General features: G+C 42.2%; 1 protein-coding gene across 3 annotated transcripts in view; it reads right to left on the bottom strand.

Annotated features, from left to right (window-relative positions):
• CENPP (centromere protein P) overlaps positions 1–21,984 on the bottom strand; it is a 165,201-nt gene that overhangs the window by 16,098 nt on the left and 127,119 nt on the right. The gene's annotated exons all lie outside the window — the stretch shown is intronic.

Genomic DNA, 21,984 nt, shown 5'->3' with positions numbered 1-21,984 from the left:
CTGGTGCATCCTATAGGGCGAAAAATACGGTATGTCCTGACACTTCTACATTTTCAACCCAAGGGTTGCATTTCCCTATGAGCAACTTTTCAGAGGCTGAATGCCAGTGGTGAACATGGCCAGAGGCAAAAGTGGGTGAGGCAACTGATGCAACTCTTTTGTTTGAACAGTAGGCCCCATTTCAGCCATGAAAAAGCTAGAGGCTTCTACACTCCCTCCTCATATCTCTTCATCTTCCATCCAGGCATTATCACATTTCAAGTACACATTCCAGTCAGGCAAAAGCACTCAAGGACGATGCGGAACTGTGGCTTGGGAAAGAGGTATAGCCTAGGAAATTTCCCAAGATTCTGGTAGAAAAGCTGGGAGGAATGCATTTGTCTTACCCACCTTCTAGGCCTTAAGTTCCCTGCATAATTATAGCGAGTTCCAGAGCATAATTATAGCCATTCTGGGTGGATGCTACAGACTTCTGATTCTATTGCAATTAGAAAATAGTGTTGGAGAAGTGCACCTTTGGAGGTGAAAATGGAATCCTGCAAACTGTTCAGTTGGGAAAATTTATATTGTTGGAATGGGAGATTCTGTATCTCTTACTGTTCCAGAAACAGCTAAATCCCCCTAAATAAATATTTGAAATAGCTGTTCCCCGTGTGTTTCTGGAGGATAGTGAAAATGATTACTTTAACATTTGCATTAATTTTTTTAAAAAACCAGTTGATAATAGAAGTAAATGTGAAGCACTTTATCACACACAGTAACCAGATCCAATCTAACAGTGCAAGGTTTTACACATCTATTCAGAAGTAAGCACCACTGAGAACAATGATACTTATTCTCAGGTGGTTTCATGTCCTATTTGTGGGTTTCTCATAGACATCTGATTGGTCACTCTGGGAATCTAAATACTGGACAAGATGGCTTAGACCAGGGGTCTGCATCCTTTAAGACAAAAAGAACCACTTGGACCCGTTTCCGAAGGGAAAAAAACTGGGAGCCGCAAAACTCGTCATTATAAAAATAACTTTTTTGTCACTTCTTTATTATTTCTTTGTTTGACCCCTCAGAATTACTCCTCCTCATAGAAATAAACGTTAAATTAACAAGTTACCTTTTTGTGTGTGTGTGTTCTTCACTCCCCTTCAAAACAGTGACCAGCGTACATGCCCCCTTTCAATGCAGTGACCAGCGTACATGCCCCTTACAATGTAGCGGGCGGGCAGGAAGGTGACGTTGGGACGGTGCGTGACTAACACACGCACCGCCCCCATGCGACGTCACAGCCAGTACAGCGCCCGCCACAGTGGGGAGTGTCGGGACACACAATGCGCCTCCTCCCCTCGCTAATATCCGTCCCGGAGCCGCGGCAAAGGTGTAAAAGAGCCACATGTGGCTCCGGAGCTGCGGGTTGCAGACCCCTGGCTTAGACTGTATAGAACTGTAGCCTAAAATAATCATGTACACACTTACTGGGAATAAATTCCATTTATACCAATGGGTCTTAATTATAAACAAACATACATAAGTTTGTACTGTATTTTTTAAAAGCATATAAATATTGAAATTATACATTTGTAAACATAAATACAGTGGTACCTCGGGATACATACGCTTCAGGTTATGAAGTGCAAACTTTAGGACTAGACGACCCTAAGAGCAGGACCAAAAGCAGTCTAATGAGGGCTGGGCATAAATGGCCATGTAATGTTGACTGTAAAGATGGGTGGACAGCAAACTGCATTGGAGAAGGAATGGAATAGAGTTGCTGCAACTCTGAACAGAAGCACTCCATACTGCAACATTTTGTTGCAGGCCCCATTTGTCTTTATATACAGTGGTACCTCGGGTTAAGTACTTAATTCGTTCTGGAAGTACGTTCTTAACCAGAAACTGTTCTTAACCTGAAGCACCACTTTAGCTAATGGGGCCTCCTGCTGCTGCCACGCCGCCGGAGAATGATTTCTGTTCTCATCCTGAAGCAAAGTTCTTAACCTGAGGTACTATTTCTGGGTTAGCGGAGTAGGTAACCTGAAGCGTATGTAACCTGAAGCATATGTAACCTGAAGCATATGTAACCCGAGGTACCACTGTATTTAAGAATGTAAGCAAAATAGTCTTTTATGAAGTGAAAGGTGTCCGGCTCTTCATGTTTTTGTATCTGCTCAAAAACCTGAGTCATCTGAATTCAGACTGAAAATAACACGATTCATTTTCTCCTTTGCCATACTCCAGTCCAGCTGTTTTCAGTTTATTTCACTTGAACCAAGAAGGCTGTTTGCAAGCTCAAAACTTGTCTGTAAAATTCCCAGCCCATTTCCCCCTCCTAAGTCAGTAGGAACTAGAGAACCTCTTGTTCACCAATGAAATCCAACCAAAAATGATTCATGACAAGTTGAAATATATATCATCCTATTCAGCATAAACAGATTCCTTACTACTACAGAAACCATGCTAATTTAGAAACCTAATCTATATTATTTTCCTAACTTGGACTAAATAGTATGTCTGCAGTAATGTAATGGGATTCTTTATGCTTAAATGGCACTGCTTTATGTACCTTAGAAAAGCATTTGCTTTGAACACAGCCTCTTTAAACAGTAACCACATGTGTATAAGTATAGGATATTTTAGGTATTGTTGTAAACCTAAATGAAGTAGGAACAAAATGGATCCAGGCAATGACCACACAATGAAAGGCCAGCAACTGAGAACTGGGCTGGGTTTGTATTACACTATGGAATTATGAAGAAGTAAACATGATAAAGCATTCTCTGATGTGGATCCCCCAGCAACCTATGGCCCAGTCCTATAAGCCGCTGTGCAAAATCTGTTCATAGAATCCAGCCCAAGGATTGTAGCACCAACCAAAGGCAGACTTAAATTCTGCTGGGAATTTCTATTTCATACCACAGATAAACCCTGACATATGTGAAATGTGCATTAAGTAAATTTTAACTGCAAAGATGAAGTGTGCCTTTCCTTAACAATGGAAAAGCCACAGCCTATCTGCCCCCCCCCAAAAAAAATTAAGAGCAAGGAACAAGACTTCTAGATAGGGTTGGGCTCCAGCAACTTTTTCTCTTAGAAAGAGAGCAAGTGTTAGCAAGCATGGCACAGATTCTAAGATAACATACACATGCTAAAAAGGTAAAGGGACCCCTGACCATTAGGTCCAGTCATATCCGACTCTGGGGTTGCGGCGCTCTTCTCGCTTTATTGGCCAAGGGAGCCGGCGTACAGCTTCCGGGTCATATGGCCAGCATGACTAAGCCACTTCTGGCAAACCAGAGCAGCACACGGAAACGCCGTTTACCTTCCCACCGGAGAGGTGCCTATTTATCTACTTGCACTTTGACGTGCTTTCGAACTGCCAGGTTGGCAGGAGCAGGGACCGAGCAACGGGAGCTCACCCCGTCATGGGGATTCAAACAGCCGACCTTCTGATCGTCAAGTCCTAGGCTCTGTGGTTTAACCCACAGCACCACCCGCGTCCCTTATACGCATGCTACTATTAGTCAATTGGCTGATAAAAGATATAGCTGAAAGTAGGGAAAGGTTAATTGTTTGCTGTAAATGAGATGGTAGTCAATGAATACTCTAATTTCATTGTATGTTTTGGCTTTAAAAATAAAAATGATAGTGTGGGATTGATTGTAAAACCAAGCAGAATGAGCACGTATCTATTCAAGGATATCATCACCTTTGTTTGTTATTTTATATTGCTACTGTTTGTGGGGGTTGAATAGTGATACTCCACAATGAGCATCTGGCACAGCAAGGAAGTGTGTGTGGAGTTTATCACAGTCCCTTTGTGATGACTGAAGCTTAGGTGACAGCAGGCTTGGTGGATCAGGGCATAATTGTATGCCAGCTGCGAATTTTCATGGTTTGAGCATAGTGAATGATTCTTGAGTTCATAGTGTGTGGAGATAGGTAAATGTAATAATCTTTACCTTACTTTTTAGCTGCTGTATTGACAGTATTATTTTATCATCTATAATTATTTATAATGGTTTTAATGTTGTTTGTTAATTATACATGGTGCTATTTTTCTATTAAAAGGGTGGCCAGCACTCACCATGAACACCTCCCTTGTTCTCTAAGAATGGCAATGGCGCCAACCTGAGAGGTGCTCTAACTGAATTTCAGTGAGTTCTGGCTGGGGAAAAACCTTGATTATATAGGCGGTGACCATTTTAGGCGAATATCCAATTGATGCACAGGTCCTTTTGAACCCAGAAGAAGGTGCAACAGGAAGGAACATGCTTATATGCGCTCTGCCAATGCACCTGGGGGCCACGTATCTAAGATGTGGTGTAACTAAGATGTTATGTTACATTGCTGCTGTTTATCATTTGTAAGACACCTTGGAATACATTGTACGGAAAGTGGCAGAGAAATACAATAAATCAACCATATTGTATCAGTCAATCATGAACACAGGTCTGCACAGCTTAAAGGCCAAGAGTCAATTGCTCCCTCCAATTTGTCTGTTTATGCTACTTCCAAAGGAATTCTAATATTCACTGTCTGTGTTCCTTTTTCACTGTTGGTAAGAAAATCCAATTCATCAAATGTGGTAGAAGGAACAGAATAATGCCCCATCATTGTTTTTGTAGCTTCTCTGCCATGAGTTAGAAGTTCATGGCTGAGTTACCTCCAGTTTTTTCATCACGATGCAGCCAGTTCTATTGAATGGCCTAGCTATGCTCAAACCCCCTTTGCTGGTGTGGAGTCCTACAGACTGAATGGCTTGTGTGCTGCTGCTGCTGCTCAAGTTAACAAAAGAGGAGTGGAGATAAGGAGGAACTGGCTGAGAAAGGAGGCTCCAGAGGGCCCTGTGGATGAATAGCAGAAAAAGGAGAACCAAAAACAGGGTTGCAGTGTTCTCTTGACAGACAAACAAACAGCACAGGATAGAAGAGATAGAAAAGGAGAGGAAATTAACAGAGTGGCTCAGAAAGAATATTTTTTATGGGGTGAACATAGAAAAAGAGTGTTAAAGGAGAATGTATTAAATAGAAAACAATAACTTGCAAATGATTTTTTAAAAGCAAACCAATGTGGTGCTTTGGATATAGCAAAAATATAAAAATTGCCTTCAGTGTGATCTGAGCTTTGTACCCTGTTTTAATTTAACAGAACCAATACTGAATGCCATTAAAAATATTAAACACAAGTGGGAATTTTTCCTTTTCTAATTGACACTGGGAGTCACTGGGCATGCTCACTCCACCTGACTGGTTCCCCTGTTTTAATGTTTTGCACTTTTGTATTCTTCCAGAACATATCAATAGATTAATCTTGCTTCTTTGTGGCATCATTTTGGCTCCAGTCTTAATGACATTCAGCTATGAGAAGGAATGACATTAGCTCTCAAGGCAGAAATTTAAAAATTCATTTCACGTAGAACTTTGAGGGGTTGTCTCTTCTTCCTCCTCATTTGTGCTTCATGCTGTTGCCTCCCCCCCCCCTTATTTCACTGGCTCCCAAGTCAACAGCTGGTTAATCTTGTATAGTTTTATAACATTTACATATGGAAATGCTGCAAAATCATATAAGATTATCCAGCAATTGGTGCATATTCCTTTGCTATCAGCCAGAGATTCTATTTTGATATAGTTTTAATTCTTGCATACATGTGTTAAAGAAATATATGCAGTGCATTTATACCTTGATTTCATTTGTTTACTTGCCTTCAAGCTGGGCATCATCTTTGCAATGTAACACCCAAAAATCTGTCTAGCACTTAAGGAGATTGCATAATATTATTATTGTAATTTGCTAAATCTCTGAAGATGTGTTTCAAACCATTCTCAAATGCACATGCTTCCTTTAAAAAAAAAGTCAGGATGACTATACAGCACTAAATCATTATTTGGAAAGATCTAAGCAGACATGTTTTATGATCTCACATCTTAAGTATTGTTTGTTTGATTCAGATCCTTTGGCAATGAAGCACTGGGTGGAAAATTATTAAAATATGCTCCAAGGAATGGCTTGATTTATAATGCGGCCTTTCCTTCTATTTAATAAAACATTTTGGAGTTTAAAGCATAGCCAATTAAAAAATATTAATTTTCATTAATGAATTTCTATATAAAATTAACATTTTTACACACACACACACACACACACACACACACACACACACACACACACACTTGTTATTTATTTAAAAAATTCCTGAATTCTTAATATATTATTACTTAATATTTTTAACACATTAATTTTTTTAGCACAGATCTTCCTTGCCTAATTAACAGAAATGTCCCAAATGTCTCCAAAACAAAAGTGACACAATTTACCACTTTTGGTTGTTTGAACCATAATTCAAGGCAGTATCAGATATATATGGGAAGGGAAAAAAGGGTTTTCATTCTTATTTCAGAACTATTAAAAAAACTTTTCAGTGAATTGCTTTAAAATGAAGGGGGCAGGGAATCACATTTGCTGATCATTTGTTATTATTCATTTCAATCCAGACATGATGTGAATCTTGGTTATACATGTGTTTCAGGAAATGCAATCATATTTTCCTAGTGTTCAAATTGTAGTAATTGTCTCTGTGGACAACTAGTGACAGCATCATAATGTTGATTGTTGTTTGGAACAAGTGGCATGGGGACTAACTGAATTGTTCCTCTGATATCACTGATAACTTTCAAGGTGTTTTGTCACCCTGCCACTAGAAGGGATTTTCACAGGAGCTGAAAGAGCCAAAGACAAAGAGCGTTCTGGCAAAGTCATTGTGTAAGAGGAATGTTTCCTTGCACAATTAAATCCCCCCCCCCGCCCTGCCCTCTCAAATCTGCTACCTCAACCCTCCAGAGCAGCTATTTTTTACTAGGTTGCTGATAGTCTAACATGTCTGTGTGCTGCCAGAGCTTCCTTTGGCTGTTATGTTTGTTTGCTTGCTTAGTTTTATGATGTAATATAATTAATTTGTGTTTTTAATAATGTTGCAAGTTACTTGGAGACTTTTGTGAAATAAGTGACTAATAAGAGTAATAGATAGTAGTTGTTGTAGTAATAGACAACAACAACAACAACAACAACAACAACAACAACAACAGACTGTCAGCTCTTGTGCAAAACCCATTTCAGTACAGTGGTACCTTGGTTTTCGAATTTAATCCATTCCAGGTGTCCATTCAACTCCTGATATGGTCCAAAAACCAAGGCGCGGCTTCCAATTTGCTGCAGGAGCTTCCTGCACTCAATCAGAAGCCGCGGAAGCCACAGAGGGCGTTTGGCTTCCGAAAAATGTTTGCAAACTGGAACACTCACTTCCAGGTTTGCGGCGTTCAGGAGCCAAGCTGTTCAAATACCAAGGTACCACTGTACATTGAAATGAACATCCATATTTATGATTACAATAAAAACCAATTGTACTGTTGAACAAGCCTAGATTCATTAGCTAGCAGCATATTGACTACACAAGGGCATAACATGTTATGCTTATACTTAAATTTGTATGCCAGACAGAGGACCAGATCTAGTTCACAAGCTTATATGCTGACAGACCATAGTAGCTATGGTTAATTACTGCCTGGGGTCAAAGGAGCAGGGGACACAGACTTGCTGACAAAGGGAAGGGCAAAAGTTAAGTAATGTAAAAGACTTCTTCATGCATTTGTATCCATGCCCTTCTCCAAAGGAACACAAAGTAGCATACATCTAGTTTCCAGGCCAATTTACTTCCAGGCCAAATACTGGTTAGCTTCAGAGATGGAATTTCCAGAGCATGTTCTGGGACTTGCTGTTCTTGATACACAGTCAGAGTAACTCTGTATTTAGTTATGGAATTCTCCCTACAGTCAGAATATTGAAGGACTATTTTTATCCTTTCTTCTTCAGCCTGTTTTTATATTACTTGTTTTCAACATTCCTGCAGCTCTAGAATTTTTCATTCAACTACCAGAAAATGGTTTCTGCTTTCTGCCATTGGTATTAATATGTGCTCATATTCTTTGCATCACTGAACTATTTCTAGCTGGATAGCTAGACAAGGAGATAACTGATCTGCCAACATGTCTTTTAAAAAAGCAAAGCAACATGAATATTGGGCTTGGACAGTCTTTTGCACATACCAAACACTAAAAACATATGCTACTCCTGGATTCATAAAAAAAAAAGAACTTAATTCCAAGGGCAGGAAAATTACTCATTTTTATATACTCTGCATCCATTTTTTTATAAACCACAAGGGTGGAAAGGTACTTTACAACTGCAATTTCTATCAGACATTCATCTGTTCATGTTCTGACATCACAGTCCTTGGTACTTATAATACAAACAAAACACCAGGCCAATAGTTCAGATTGTATTCTCATTGACTGGAGTATAAGTAAAAAAAAATACTGTCCATGCTTATTGGAATTATAATGAAATTCTATAAATACAGATGAGATCAGAATTGGCCCACTATTCTAACTTACTGCAAGTTACAATTCTTGAAACTAGATCTGCTTAATACCATCTGAAGTGAGATAAAGCCCGCTAACTAGTTCAAACTAGTTTTCTCCTTCAGAAATCAGGGGTAACTGAAAGGGAGGTGCAAAATTACAGGGAGGAAGAGGTTCCCGGGGCATTTAGAGCCACTCTTTCCCTATGAGCTAAGAACTAGGGGGACTGAATGGCACAACTTGGATTTGTGAGGATGTATGCATCCCTGGTACCCACATCATCCCAATTTGATTTGGGAAGAAGGAAGATCAGTTTTTTTCTAACAATAGTCCCCTGTTTTAGGAGACCGGAGATGTCCTACTCATCTATACTGTGTTGGATAAATAACTCAATCCACAATATTTTCCTGCATCAGGAAGCTGCCCATAAGGATCTCTGTGTTAAACAGATTAGTATGGCGGTGAAGGGTATAAGGTAGAGTGAGTTCAGAAGGGGCTAAATTCAGAATGTCTGAGAGGCATTACACATCCGATATCCAGAAAGGCATTATGTTTTCAGCTACCTATAATGTGGAAGTAAATGAGTTGTCTTCAGTTTTTGGAAGAGCAGTAATATTTATTTATTTATTTCACAGGATAGCTGCTCCTTATGTTGCTCTTATGTTTATTATGACATTTTATTATTATTTTGCTCTTTTTTGTGAACTTGGTTTCCTATTTTATTTATCTAAGATTTGTACTGTGAAAAGTACTTAGGAGCCTTACTGGATTGAAAGGCAGTATGTAAGTTTCAGAATAATGCAAGCTAAGTATTCCTGATTCCTTTGATGAGAATGTATAGTTCACAGGAAGTAAATCAAGCCCAGCTCTACCAGACTCAGACTGAATTTGTTATTACAGTCATACCTCGGGTTAAAGTTGCTTCAGGTTGAGCGTTTTCGGGTTGTGCTCAGCGGTGACCCAGAAGTAATGGAACACGTTACTTCCGGGTTTCACCCCTCGCACATGCACAGATGCTCAAAATGACATCACACGCATGCGCAGAAGCGGCAAATTGCGACCTGCACAGATGCGGGTGGTGTTCGCTTCAGGATGTGAACGGGGCTCCGGAACAGATCCCATTCGCATCCAGAGGTACCACTGTATTTAAAAATTTATTAACATTCAGCTTTCAGTTTATAGTGCTAAGCAGTATAAATTGAAAGAAAAAAGATTAAAGCAGTTAAGACTATTTTGTGAGGAGTATTTTGGTCTAGTACATTCTTAACTTTAACCTCCACCCACTCCCCCCCAAAATCAGTTTTTTAAAAAGGTACCCAGAATTTATATTTTATCCATAGAAATATTTTCCAGTTTACAATGTATGAGGCTTTATGAGAAGTTGCTCAGAAAAACTAAACTGCATCGTCTCTTCTAAAATACTGAACTAAACTTCACTTGAGTTTATCAAATAAATATGTCCTTCAGATTCCACCAGTTGCGCTGTCAGCTTTCTAAATCCTAGAAGTCCTCACCCATAATATATTTGTGACTGGACAATAATGATCATACAATCAAAGCTTTCTATCATAATGTGTGTAAGCCTATTTTTCAGGTACTGAAGTTCGGGAGAAAAAATGGATCTGAACAGCAGCCATCTGAAAAAGTCCCAAGACCCCTACATGGTCTGGCCCTCCAGGCAAGAGAGAGAACCTGTATATGTAGTGACATGTCCTTTCCAGGAGGACTTTTCCATCATGAGCATCTATCTGAGGGATAAGATGGAACTAAAAGCTGGAGAAGATAGTTAAGACAATTTCTCAAAAGACAGTCCAGGGAGATGTGGCAGATAATTAGCAGTTCCGATGGGAATAAGAAAATAAAGAAAAGCCTGTAAGAAAGGTGAGCAGGCCAAAACATGCCAGTGCAAACCAAGGGGAAGAGCTTTTGTGCTGCACAAAGTCTGCTAAAACATGGATGAGGTTTGAGAGTATAATCAGAGTGGGAGGGGGTGAAGAAAGGCAAACCAATAAACGTGATGTAGGTTCTAGGAGCTGTTAACAAAAGCAGTTGCTCAGGGAGTTCCATCCCTCTCTTCTCACTGTCTCCCATCTACCGTATTTTTCGCCCTATAGGACGCACTTCCCCCCTCCAAAAATGAAGGGGAAATCTGGGTGCGTCCTATGGGGTGAATGCAGGCTTTCGCTGAAGCTTGGAGAGCGAGAGCGGTCGGTGCACACCGACCCCTCTTGCTCTCCAGGCTTCAGGAAGACATCCGCAGCCTAGGCAGCCCTGTGGGAGGTCCCACAGGGCTGTCTAGGCTGCGGATAGCAGCCTGCTTCCCGGAGTGCCAGGCGCGCTGAAAGCAGAGCACCCAGCGCTTCGGGAACACATCCGCAGCCTAGGCAGCCCTGCGGGAGGTCCCGCAGGGCTCCCCACGCTGCGGATAGCAGCCTGCCGCCCGGCGCGTGGGGCGCCCTGAAGCAGAGCGCCCCGCGCGCCGGGCAGACATCGGCCAGCCCCACAAGCTCGGGGGACAGCAGGGAGGCGCAGCGCCGCCATCCCGCTGTTCCTCGACCTGGTTCGGCTTCCCCGACCTGGTTTTGGGGGGGAAATAAAGGGGGGGAAATTCCTTTATTTCCCCCCCAAAAAACTAGGTGCGTCCTAGGGGACGAAAAATACGGTAACTGGGATTCAGTTAGTAATTAGCAACTGTTATTCAGAGGCATACCACCTCCAATAACGCAGTTCGTATATAGTCATGGTTAGCAGCCAGGATAACTTTATCCTCCGGCTCCCTCACCCTGAAAGCAGAGATGAGCACCCCACCCCACAGTTGAATTCAATTGGATTTAACTGTCCAGGGATCCTTTATCATCCATTAATTTACCTAAACCCTTTTAAAGTCATCCAAGCTGGTTGCCATCACTACATCTAGTAGGAGTGAACTCCATGGTTTAACTATGTGCTGTGTGAAGAAGTATTTCCAAAGATGTTTCTGGGTGTCTACAAATGTTCTCTACAAACCTAGACTTTCCTAAATTCCCTTTCCGTTCAAAGCTCCTCATGCTGTATAAAAAGTTAAGTATTAATGGACTATGATGAGAGCTTGTGGTCCCAAAAGGAGATTCTAAGACCTTGCCCATGTAACCCTTTTGATCATATCAATTACAGGTTAGTATCAAATAGCAATGCACATTATTTTTCCGCAGCACAGAATGTGTCACAACTGGAATGTGAGCTCTAGACAGGTCTTCGTAATCAAGTTTGACATTGTCTTCAAAAACTGTTTTGAAGTATTCCAGCTCAAGGTGATGCTGACATTGCACAGATACACTTGTGGAAAACTGAACAAAATCTTTCTTGTCCCACTTTAAATATGCCCAGTTTCATGTAAACTGAAGTAATAATGAAACCATGCTGACATTTACTTTGCAAGGAAAAATAGGGCTAAAGAAACTTGTTAAAATAAGGATGAACATTTCAGACATATTTTATACATTAAGAGAACACAAATGTGACCAAACTATTTTTTTAGCCGGTGAATCATCTTTTTATGTCTTGCCAGCTGGGCAGGCTAACAAAAACACAGCCAATGTGGCATGGTGTGGAAGACCTCAGACCTCTAATGGGAAAGTGGGGAAACTTAGGTACAAATCCCAGCACAACCACAAAGCTCACATTAGGTCAGTGACAATTTGTCACCCTAGCCTATCTCATAGGGCTATTGTGGAAACAAAATAAGAGCAGACTTCATATCTACTGCCCTAGTTGCTTGGAGGACTGGAAGGACATAAATCTAACAAACCAAAATACATGGCAGCTGCATTAATAAAAAATAAATATAAAACAGTTATAATTTCCTTCCTTCAGGATTCCCAAGGGTGACTGAACATCCAACACATCAAGCTCCTCACTTTTAAAAGGACACTGAATAACATTTACAAATATAATGAATACAAAAATGAATGCCAACATTTCTTACAACTTAAGTATTAGACTTTGCAGTCATTGAGATTATTGTGAAGATATCAAAAGTCTTTAATTAAAGAATGCCAACTGAAAATTAGTATTTTCTTAGAGCCATAGGCTCAAATATAGTATTTTCTAAATATATAATATTTTTGTAAACTAAGTCATGCTGCAGTTCCTGTGGCTGACAGTACTCAGTTACACAAATTGCAGTTTGACAACAGCGGGCAGAGTGATTGAGCAAAGCAGGCAACTGGCAACATGAGTGAGCAGGCTGGCAGAGCCAAGAAATGACTGGGAAGGCAGGCCTTCCCATGTTTCCCTTTTGTTGTTGCAGCCACTACGACAACCACCTGCGTATCCACTTGATTACTTGCTCTCCACTGTTACTGCTGCTGTTATTACCATGGAAGCAGGAAGTCTTTCTCCACTTCCTCTGTTGCAGGAAGGAAGTGGGTTGGTGAGGATTGGGCAGTCTGGGTGTGGAGTTAAAAGCCTATGAGAGTACAGGGGTTTGTGGGGAGGGGGTAAAGGGAAGGAGTGGGAGTAGGCAGGGTCAGAGAGCAATATAATCAAGGATGATAGCCCCTAGTGGAGTAATACCTAAGGAATAACAGCATAATGAATTATTGCCTCACTGATTGCACTTTCCTATTAAAAACTAAATACTGATCACTAGATATCTCTGGTGATATTCTAATAAATCTGAATAAGGATTTATTACTGCTGCAATACAAAATTGGTTTTAAAATTACTGTAAAATTACACAGTGATTGCTGAAGCAAAAATAACAAATTATAAGATAATAATGTTTACCCATTTAAACTATTGATATGATTCAAGGCTTTCACATCAGACTCATTAGATTTAAATGTTGTCAATGAACTCAGACTATTCATAAACAGATGTGTTGAAAACAGCTGAAAGTTGCCCATCTAAGCTATTCCTGAATTAAATAGGGCTGTTTTCTCAACAAGCAGCACAGTCTGATACATGTCCACTCAGACATAAGCCCTACTGAGTTAAATGGGGCTTACTTCCAGGTAGGCAGATTGCAGCCAAAGGTTGCAATCCTAAAGATACTTTCCATTGAATATAGCGGAACTTACTGCTGAGTATTCCTATAACTGTTAAGTTATATTTGTTCAAAGGGGACATACTCTCAGGAAAAGAACTATGAAGAATGGAATCTATATATTCACTGTCTAGCTTATTGTTTATTCTTTTATTACGTAATCCCTGGAATGTTAAGGCTGAATGCTTGTAGAAGAAAACAAACAAAACACGGTTATATGGACTCTGTTCTGAAACCATATGCCATCAGTGCTCCCAGCTATGTACGTGACACCACAGATTTTCTGAGGAAAATACAATCTTTAAATAATCTTCCCAACAATACTATACTAGCTACTATGGATGTGGAATCTCTGTATACCAACATCCCACACAACGATGGTTTACAAGCTATAAGGAACACCATTTCAGATAAAACCACAGCGGACCTTGCCACCAAACTCTGCCAATTTGTCCTTACCCACAACAACTTCAAATTCGGTGATGACCTGTTCCTTCAGATCAGCGGCACAGCAATGGGCACCCGCATGGCCCCACAGTATGCCAACATCTTCATGGCAGATTTAGAACAACGTTTCCTGAACTCCTACCCACTCAAACCTCTCTTGTACCTGCGATACATTGACGATATTTTTATCATCTGGACACATGGTCAACAGACCCTGGACACCTTTCACCAGAAATTTAATGATTTTCACCCCACAATCAACCTTACAATGAACCAATCTATGCAAGAAATACATTTTTTGGACACTACTATAAAAATACAGGATGGGCGCATAGACACCACCTTATACCGCAAACCAACTGACCGACAAACATATCTACATGCCTCCAGCTACCATCCCAAACATACCAAACAGTCCATTGTATACAGCCAGGCACTACGTTACAGCCGCATCTGTTCCAACTCTACAGACAGAGACTCTCACCTAAGAGATCTACAGCAAACCTTCTCAGAACTAAAATACCCAGCAGATGAAGTTAGACAACAGATCAACAGAGCCAGACTGATACCCAGAGAGAACTTGCTGCAAGACAGACCCAAAAAAGAAAATAACAGAACACCTCTAGTCATCACATACAGCTCCCAAGTTAAAACAGTACAACGCATCATCAGAGATCTACAACCTCTCCTGGACAATGACAGTTCTCTTTCTCAAGCTCTGGGAGGAAGACCTTTCATTGCCTACAGACAGCCACCCAATCTTAAACAACTCCTAACCCACAATAATACTACAACCAGACTTAACACAGACACTGGCACCAGAGCCTGCAATAAACCCAGATGCCAACTTTGCTGCCACATACACCCGGACAACACCATTACTGGCCCCAACAACATCACACATACCATCTCGGGACTATTTAATTGCTCATCGTCTAACATTGTGTATGCCATCAAATGCCAACAGTGTCCTTCAGCTCTCTATATTGGACAAACAGGCCAAACCTTACGCCAAAGAATAAACGGACATAAATCTGACATCAAGAATCACAAAACAGAGAAACCAGTAGGAGAACACTTCAATCTCCCAGGACATTCTATACAAGATCTCAAAGTAGCTGTTTTACTACAAAGGAATTTCAGAAACAGACTGGAAAGAGAAGCTGCTGAATTACAACTCATTACCAAACTTAAAACAATGGAAAAACCTGGGCTGAACAAAGACATTGGATTCTTATCTCACTATACATGACTAAACCATTTCTCACCTCCTCACCCCTTGCCTTCTCCTGTAAGACCTATTACAGTCGTTAAGAGTCGTCAACAGGCTCTCCCAGCTATCTGCCTATCTCCCATTCCCACCACCCTTCTGAGTAACACCCCTCCCCACCTTCTCACTATATAGAAGGATCTGGCAACTTCTGTTTCAGTGTATCTGAAGAAGTGTGCATGCACACGAAAGCTCATACCAAGAACTAACTTAGTTGGTCTTTAAGGTGCTACTGGAAGGATTTTTTTTATTTTGACTATGGCAGACCAACACGGCTACCTATCTACTACTGAAACAAAACACGATTTTTTTTATAAGAAAATGTTGAAGTGGATACAGATATAATAATGATCCCATGAAAAATAACTCTGAAAATACAACATCATTGGAAATACATACAACTAAGATTTATTCAGCCAAATAATTGCTTAGGTTTAGGCAGTTAATCACTTCAAATTCTAATACGTTTTAGAGAAAATAATGTTTATAACGCTTATAAATACAATGAAGTCAACTGTCTGACAGGGAGCAGCAGCAGAAACAGAACTTATCTAGCAGATATATGGCTAGGATCCAAGGCCTGCTGATGCTCATGTAAGAGGTTTGTCTGAGTTCAGTGGGGTTGACTTTTTCATGGAACATCTGACCCATTTACTATATCAGAATCTCTTTTTGACATTCCTCTTGGTTTAAAAAGTCATTTGCCATGTTATTGATGTGTGTGCATGTGAGTTGTTGTTGAAGAGAAGAAAATCTGGGGTCACAGAATTAATGTCATATTTTTACAAACAATATTGCCCAATAACACTTAAAAATCACTACTCCTAAAGGTTCATCCTTACACAAACACCCCTCCCACTTCCACTGAATACATCTGTTTCTAATATTACAGAATGTCTTTCTGTGTTTGTTCCCCCCCACAATTCTTCCATATTTATGGTTGTAAAAGAATTAGAGACCACTCATTAAACAAAAGAATGCAACTACTCATGGTTTCATATATGTAGTTTACTGTGCCAAGCCACTTCTTTTTGCATTTTGCTGACTATTATAAAAATAAATTGCTATGGGTTTGAACTCCCATATGGAGCAATGGGTCATTTTCCCCAATAACATAAGAAGCGCCTGCTGGATCAGGTCAATGGCCCTGTTTCAGACAACCAGATGCCTATGGGAAGCCTGCAAGGAGGACCAAGCGCAAGAGCAATCGGATCTACTGAGGTTTCTAACAACTTGTATTCAGCAGCATACTGCCTCCAACCACTAGGCAGAGCACAGCTACTGATAACCTTTAGCGCCATGTGAGATTGAATTCTGGAGTTCAACTATGGCAAATGTGGTAGATCAAACTTCAGCTGATTTTAATCTGATATCTTTGGCTTCAGCTGTATTTATTTATTTATCAATCAAAATATATACCAATATACCATGAAAATATAAAAGCAGATTTCAAAAATATCTGTATATAATCACATAATAATTTAAAATCAGAAACTACCAACTAGCCCTTATGGAAAGATCTATTCTTAACTGAAAGTGCAAGTTGTGCTAGTTGTTGCCTTTTAGCAACTGGTGCAGTTTTAGAGTCAGTTTTCTGCTGATCCCAAAATTGCCTGATTTATTGTGGGCAGGCATACACATCCTAGAGTTTTTAAGCTGGTGGCGCTGTAAACCACAGAGCCTAGGGCTTGCCGATCAGAAAGTCGGCAGTTCGAATCCCTGCGACAGGGTGAGCTCCTGTTGCTCGGTCCCAGCTCCTGCCAACCTAGCAGTTCGAAAGCACGCCAAAGTGCAAGTAGATAAATAGGTACCACTCCGGCAGGAAGGTAAACGGCGTTTCCGTGCGCTGCTCTGGTTGGCCAGAAGCGGCTTAGTCATGCTGGCCACATGACCCAGAAGCCGTACACCGGCTCCCTCGGCCAATAAAGCGAGATGAGCGCTGCAACCCCAGAGTCGGCCACGACTGGACCTAATGGTCAGGGGTTCCTTTACCTTTAATGAGCACGAGCTGGGCTAAATGGTAGGACTATGGCAGAAAAGAGCAGTCATTGATTCTGTAGCATGTGTGGAAATAGCATGATGGAAGCGAAAGGGGGCATAATCTCACCATTCTTTCCAGTTCTTGTTCTTTCCAGATTTGTTTGTGTTTGTTTTTGCAGGAGTGGGGGAGAGATAATTCATGAACAGAGAGCCCTAGCCAGCATGGTCAGTGGACAAGGCTACTGAGAGTTGAAGTCTAACAGCAGCTGGAGGATCACAGGTTCCCAGCTCTATATGACTGGCTATTTGTGTGGAGGAACTGGCTTATACAGAAACTTAGCTGTCTGGTGGAGGGACTTGTGCCACCCCTCCACCAAGCTATTTCAGTGTTGGCCTCAGTGTGTGTATGAGCTGGGCTTAAAATTCCAGCAGAGGCTCATTTAGTCCTTCGGGATTTTTTATTTTTTTTAATGTTCAACATATCTGTTAAGCTGCTCAACAGTAAGTGCTATTAAATGTTAAACACCTTTCCACATTGGGAGTTGTTTTAAAATAGACAGTAAAAATAGTAGGATGGTTAGGGGGGGAAATGTACTCAGTACATAATAATAATAATAATAATAATAATAATAATAATAATAATAAATTTTATTTATATCCCGCCCTCCCCAGACGAAGCCGGGCTCAGGGCGGCTAACAACAATCAAATAATCAGTCAAATAATCACACAATCTAAAAATATTTCATTATAAAAATTAATTAAATCAAATTGATGGCAACCAATTAAGCAAAATTCTGAGCAGGTTGCCAGAGGAGGGAGTCAGGCTGCGCCCTGACCAAAAGCCTGGCGGAACAACTCTGTCTTGCAGGCCGTGCGGAAAGATGTCAGGTCCCGCAGGGCCCTAGTCTCTTGTGACAGAGCATTCCACCAGTTTGGAGCCGCAGCCGAGAAGGCCCTGGCTCTAGTTGAGGCCAGCCTAACCTCTCTGAGGCCTGGGACCTTGAGGATGTTATTATTTGCAGACCGTAGGTTTCTCTTTGGGGCATACCAGGAGAGGCGGTCCCGTAGGTACGAGGGTCCTAGGCCGTATAGGGCTTTAAAGGTTAAAACCAGCACCTTAAACCTGATCCTGTACTCCACCGGGAGCCAGTGCAGCTGGTATAATACCGGATGAATGTGTTCTCGCAGCGAAGACCCCATAAGGAGTCTCGCCGCGGCATTCTGCACCCGCTGGAGTTTCTGGGTCAGTCTCAAGGGCAGCCCCACGTAGAGCGAGTTACAATAATCCAGTCTGGAGGTGACCGTCGCATGGATCACAGTGGCTAGGTCAGGACGAGAGAGATAAGGGGCCAACTGCTTAGCTTGGCAGAGATGAAAAAATGCCGCCTTTGTTATAGCTGTAATCTGCGCCTCCATAGAGAGGGAGGTATCGAAGATTACACCCAAACTCTTAACGGCCGGTGCTGGCACTAATTGCACCCCCGCAAGAGATGGGAGTTGCCCCCTCGATCCCATATCGTCCCGCCCCAGCCAGAGGACCTCTGTCTTCGAAGGATTTAACTTCAACCGGCTCCCACGTAACCATCCAGACACAGCTTCCAGACATCTGGTCAGTGTGTCTGGGGCCGAGTCAGGATGGCCATCCATCAACAGATAGAGTTGGGTGTCATCAGCATACTGATGGCAACCCAGCCCAAAACTCCGGACAAGCTGGGCGAGGGGGCGCATAAAGATGTTAAAAAGCATCGGGGAGAGAATTGCACCCTGAGGCACTCCACACACCAAGGAGTGGCGTGATGACAATTCCCCCCCAAGCGCCACCCTCTGTCCCCGACCAGAGAGAAACGAGTGCAGCCATTGAAGGACTGTGCCCTGGATCCCCACGTCGGCAAGGCGGTGGTCCAGGAGTTCGTGATCGACCATGTCAAAGGCTGCTGACAGATCTAGAAGAATCAGCAGCCCCGACCCGCCTCGATCCAGCTGCCTGCGGAGATCATCTGTTAGGGCGACCAGAGCCGTCACGGTCCCATGACCAGCGCGGAAGCCGGACTGGAATGGATCCAGAGCAGATGTTTCATCCAGAAACCTACCAAGCTGTTCAGCAACCGCTCTCTCAATCACCTTACCCAGGAATGGAAGATTCGAGACCGGGCGGTAATTGGATAGATCTGAGGGATCTAATGATGTTTTCTTTAAGAGCGGACGCACCACCGCCTCCTTCAGTTCCCCTGGGAATATCCCGGTGCCAAGGGACAAATTGATGATATCCCCCAGGGGGCCCCGCACCTCGTCTGGACACGCTCTAATCAGCCATGACGGGCACGGGTCAAGAGGACAGGTGGTGGGCTTTCCAGCTTGGAGGAATCTGTCCACATCGGCTGGAGATATCCGGTCAAAGTGGTCCAATACTGGACCCGAGGACAGTCGAGGGGCCTCCAGTTCCTTTATTGTATCCAAATTGGCAGGGAGGTCATGGCGGAGCAACAGGACCTTCTCCGCAAAAAAGCTCGCAAAAAAGCTGTGTGTCAGATTGTTATTTAAATTTGGCTGTCCTTCAAGGGACGTTAAAGACCGAATTATACTAAATAATTGCGCCGGGCGAGAGCTAGCGGATGCAATGGAGGCCGAGAAGTAAGACTTCTTACATACTAAGGTTTACAAGCAGACCTCAGTGAGATGGCTGCTGTTAACACCTATAACAAATTTAAATGTATTTCTAAGAATGATTCAGATGCAGAAAAAAACCATATGGGTTTGAGGCACTTTCCTGGACCAAGAAACAGAAAGCATAACTCACTTTTTTTATCCAAGAACACAACATTTTCACCAAACACAGGTATGTGGTGGGGGTAAATATAGAATGTGGAGTATAACTTTTACTGCTGGTCCATAACTTTATGATTTCCTGGGTTTTTTTCTTTTCTTTTGTAAATCACCAGTATTAGAATTATAACGTTCCATTCTCTCAAAAGGTGGATCTGCACTCTACTCTGGTATTTGCAGGGTATATCATGGAACAAAGCTATCCATGTTTTCATTAAAAAGTGTTTATACAATTATCTGAAATCAGCAATCAGACAAACTACCTACTGTATTAAGCTTCCAGTCAGAGAATTTAAAGGCCTCACTAAATTTCATCAGTACTTACCCACGTGAAATCGTTCTAGGTACAGAGCCATTTCCCCCCAAAGTAACAACTGGCACCTTATCTATCATAGCTTGATACTTTAAGAGCCAAGGAAGAGGAGGAGAAAACTTTCCTAGCAATTAAATTTACTTTTCTCCTTCTTTTATCTTGTGGAAAAGAATGTAGCATTTTTCCTTGTGAAGAGGAAGCTGTTCAGACTATAGCTGCTGGACAAAGTGCTTTGAAGCCAAACTATTTCTTCCAATCTCCTCAGTGAGACTCTCTGACTGGTTGTCTGGCAATGACAGGGAGCCTCAGATGCAAAGGAACAATTAGAAGTGCTCTTTAAGCTCCTGATGTCAGGTGTGGGACTGGTGGGCATGGTGTGAGGGAAATGGCATTGTATGCCAGATTGGGGCTCATACCAGGCCCAATTAGAAGCAGTGATGAGCTGGGTGTGGACCAATAAACAGAAGGTGAATCCTGAGAAGACAGAGCTGTTAATGTGTCCTGAGTTCTTATGTATGGGAGATGGGGAGACAGCCTGCCCTGGATAAGGTTGAACTCCACTGATAGATCTCTCGCTTAGGGGCGCTTCTGCATTTATCACGCACTGGAGGCTCAGGTGACTTTTTGGGGGGAGGAGGGTTCGCATTTTTCCAGCTATGGCTGGATCACCAGCTATGGCTCCTTTGCAACAGAAATAACTTGGTCACTGAGTTCCATGCTCTGGTGGTATCCAGACTGGATTATTGAAATGCACTTTGTGTGGAGCTGCCCTTGAAGATAACTCTGAAACTTTAATCAGATGAAAATGAAGTGGCCAGATTACTGACCAATGTTTTGTTTAGATCTTACACAACCCCTATTTTTAAACAGCTGCACTGGTTTCCAGTTGGTTTCCAGGCCCAATTCACGGTGGTCAGGTTAGTGACTCCAGTCCCAAATACCTGAAAGACTATCTTCTTCCTTGCAGACCCTCATGGGTGTTAACATCAGCAGAGGGGGCCCAAGTGGTTGTTGCGCTACCCTCAGAAGCTTAGAGTGGTTGCATAGCATATATCCTGTGTGGCTGCCTGAAGCGGTGTAGCTAGCCACATGGGTGCCCAGTGCGGTGCGCACGTCCTGCAACTGGGGGTGGGGTGAGCTGCCATGGGGTGGGACATGCTGCGTGGAGCCTCTCCACCACCTCCCCCTCAGCGGTAGGGCAGCTGAGGGAGAGACGGTGGGCAGACACAAGCCCCAGCTGCCATTTCAGGCAGCGTGGAGCCTGCAGGCGCCCAAGCCACCATGTCACTCCCGGGAGAGACGTGTGGCTTGGGCAGTAAGTGCCAGCCACGCTTCGTTATGTTTGTTGATTGAACTAAAAAGGTTCGTGAGCCCAATTTTTTTTAAAAAATGTTTTTTAGAACTCATATTTTTGTCATTTTGTCACCCCCACCCTCAGTGATCACACCTAGGGTGGCCCGCACCCTCCACACCATCTTTCTCTGCCACTGGCTGCCTGGCATCTTCATTAAACAGCTTTTGGCAAATGTGGAAGGCATATCTCTTTACTCTGGCTTCTGCCACCTAGATGTATATTTTTAGGACCCAGCTTATTTCTGTGACTGCAAAGTTTTAAACTGTTTTAACATTGAGTTTTAATTGTTGCCACCCACCCTGGGACCTTAAGGTGAAGGGTGTGTAATTAATAATATTGATGATGATGATGATAACAACAAC

The sequence above is a fragment of the Podarcis bocagei genome (genome assembly GCF_964188305.1).
Source record: "Podarcis bocagei genome assembly, chromosome: 2".
NCBI lineage: Eukaryota > Metazoa > Chordata > Lepidosauria > Squamata > Lacertidae > Podarcis > Podarcis bocagei.
Note: the sequence above shows the minus strand (reverse complement) of the source record. Positions and strands in the feature narration are given on the sequence as shown.